Below are 3,294 nucleotides of genomic sequence, written 5' to 3' on the forward strand. Positions count from 1 at the left end.
CTTGCTTTAGGATTGAGTGCATTTCATGTTATAATCTCTCATGTTTTCCCTCACATGTTCATGCATATTTTTGATGCGTTTTTCATGAATTTTATAATTCTGTAACTTCTGTTTTCATAACTAATACTTGTCATTTCACATGTGTTTGTGTTAAATGTGCATTAGAGTAAAGCCTTCATGTTGTATTTGAGCTTAGGTATAGCTTAATATTACTCTTGTAATTCTTGTGTAATTGTTGTGAAAGGGAATCTCTTGGTGTCGTATCACCAGTAGAGATTGTGTGTTTCTTCATAGCTTAGAGTGTAAGAAAAGGAAAGAACGAGAGATTCTTTGGCTGGGGCTACGCCGAAAGAAACGTTTTCTTTATCGGTAGGAAGGGAGTCAAACCATTGGATAGTTTCTTTGATTTCTTGTCATTTGCTAAGTGTTGTAATTGGATAATGTGTTTGTAAATTACATTGATTCGATTATAGTGAAGGAAATCTCCCAAGTCAGCCGGGAGGCCTGGATGTAGTTTGCAGTGGACAGCAAACGAACCAGGATAAAAATTCGATTTGCAGGATTTGTTTCTCTCTCTCTCTTTACTGTTTTTCAATCGATTTAATTTGTATATTTGATTTAACTAATACATTCTGTTCTTTTGTTGTATTGCAAGCTATTCTGATATACAAATTTGTAAGCTCTGTATTCGTTCTGTTATCGGTTATTTGTTTCGCATTTAATCGTTTCTGTAATTGCTTACTGGTTCTGTTTAATCGATTAATATTCCTGTGTTAATCGATTATACTGTTTCTATTAATCGATTAAAATAGTTTCTGTTTAAAACTGTTTTTTGTGTTAATCGATTAAGACTGTGCTTATAATCGATTATCCTTTTCTCCTTAATCGATTAAATAGGGTTGATTCAGCATTAAGTGTTGATTTGCGAAAAGCGGTAATTCTAACCGCGACACCTATTCAACCCCCCCCTTCTAGGTGTATTGTAACCACTGATACCTAACATTTTGGTCAAAAGTAAGAAGAGATATATAGTGAACTCAAACTATAATTAATCAATTAATATTGGGAATGTAATTAATCAACCATTTGATGAAAAAATTGAACATGTGTGCATATTGATTAGCATTTAGTCGATTAAATGAACAAGTTAATTGATTAAATTGGCAGAATATAGTAATTGGACAGATTTCATAGCATTAAAGGTTATACATGAACTAATCAAGCATGGAATGATCAAGCATTTTTATTATAGTATTTAAACAGCAAGCTCAATCAAACATAAGAGATACATATAACCAAACATGATCAAGAACCATTGAACATGTATTCATACTATATTTGACATAGATAAGCATGTTATGTAAGCAAACTGAAACCAAAATAGTAACGATTTAAGTTCAAATGGCATATATATCAAGTCATAAAAGTGCAGCAATAGTAGATAGTTAGAGTTACAACCCAAAAAGCATAAGAGAAAATATGTCTCAAAAGTACAAAGCAACATAAGTCCTGAAGATTAGCCATATAGAAGAACTAAGCCTAAGGCAATCCTAGGGTCTAAGGTCCTCTAATCTAGGGATGCGGAGGAAGATCTCTGTCATCAGGAACGGTCATACTACTATCACCCTTGATGAGGAGTCTCAACTTTTCAAATTCTACACAAAACCTCTCATTCTGTGCCTCAGTAATATTCTGAACAAAGCTCCTCATAGCCTGATAGTGGTTATCAATGTAGGCGACCCGATGTTCCTCAAAATGCTCCAAATCTGCATGGTAGGAGTCTTTCAGAGACTGAAAATGTAGATCCATTCAACCTTTGCTCCATGGCATCTAGCTGAGCTAACCCAAAGGATGATTCCTTCAGCATGGGTTTAATCCCTTGATCAAGTAGCTTTGTCACCTCCTTATGCTTGACTCATGAAAGCTAGTTATGAGCAATGAAACCAGCTATTGTGAGCTACTCTGAAAAGCCTATGGTGGGCTACTTGAGGTGAGGTCATTGGTGACTTCATGGTTTGCTTGATGGCTAAGTCAAGTCTGGGTGGATACCGCTTAGCACACCTATTGCACCGCTAAGCTGCTTGTTCAGCAACTTTGACCGTGCTGACTAGAACGTGGCTTGGTGCTTGCTGATTTGGTCAGGAGTCTGGTTCTCCGCTAAGCTGCTTGGTTGGACTGCTAAGCTGCTTGTTCAGCAGCTTGGGCATGTGCCAAGCTTGTGTCTGACCGTGTCAAGCTGATTTCTGGCCGTGCCAGGACATGTCTGGTGCTAGGCTAAGCGGCCAAGCAGGTCCGCTCAGCTGCTTGGTCCAGGTCAGGTTGGTGTCCAGGTCAAGCTAGTGTCCAGGTCAGCTTAGTGTGGCTTGGTCCATGCTTAGCTGCCTGGTTGAGCACCTTGGTTTTTGACTTCTTTTTGTTTTTGACCATGAGTCTTTTTTCTCTTCTTTTCTTCTTTCTATATCCTACAAAATACATAAAAAAGAAATACATACACAAATATACAAGATTGTGATATTTTATACAAAAAGTATTTTTTTAAGTTGGTTTTTCTCAATTATGCTTAAGATAAGTGTCATAAAAGTGTATGAAATTTAGGTATGTTTGGAACTTATCAATGATATTCGCCAAGGTGGAGATTGATGTGCAATGACTCATATCTCTATATAACAGCAATACAAGTTATGGGTTTGGGCTGATATAAAAGGGGTTGGGGTAGAGGGCTATATATTGATATTATTTAAACCTAATATAACAAGGAGAATAATAGTAAAACATTAATCTTTATTCTCTAATAATATATAGTGGTAGCCGCTCAACGCTCTCGGGGACGTAGGCACAATTGGTTGAACCTCGTTACCAAATCTCTTGTGTTATTCTCTCTATACTCTTTACTATTTAATTGTTCGCTTGTTCCCAACATCAACAAACCATGTTCCAACAATATATATATGACTTTGGTGGAGGTTTCTTCTAATGACTTTGGTGGAGGTTTCTTCTAATGTCAAAGGCGATGCGTGAGAATAAACCAGAGGGTATGGATCAACTGGATTGGGAAAAGTTGAAGGAGAAGGCTACGGGAACCATACAGCTCTATCTATCATATGAGGTGATGTATCATGTTATGGATCTAACATCACCAACAGAGGTATGAGAGACATTAGAGAAGCGATTCATGTCCAAGTCTCTAACAAATAAGTTGTATTTGAAACAGAGACCCTATGGCCTGAAGATGCAGGAAGGTGCTGATTTGCATCAACATCTCAACAGTTTTAATCAAGTGATCAATGACTTGCA

Source organism: Lupinus angustifolius, chromosome LG11 (assembly GCF_001865875.1).
Source record: "Lupinus angustifolius cultivar Tanjil chromosome LG11, LupAngTanjil_v1.0, whole genome shotgun sequence".
In the NCBI taxonomy this organism is placed as follows: Eukaryota; Viridiplantae; Streptophyta; class Magnoliopsida; order Fabales; family Fabaceae; genus Lupinus; species Lupinus angustifolius.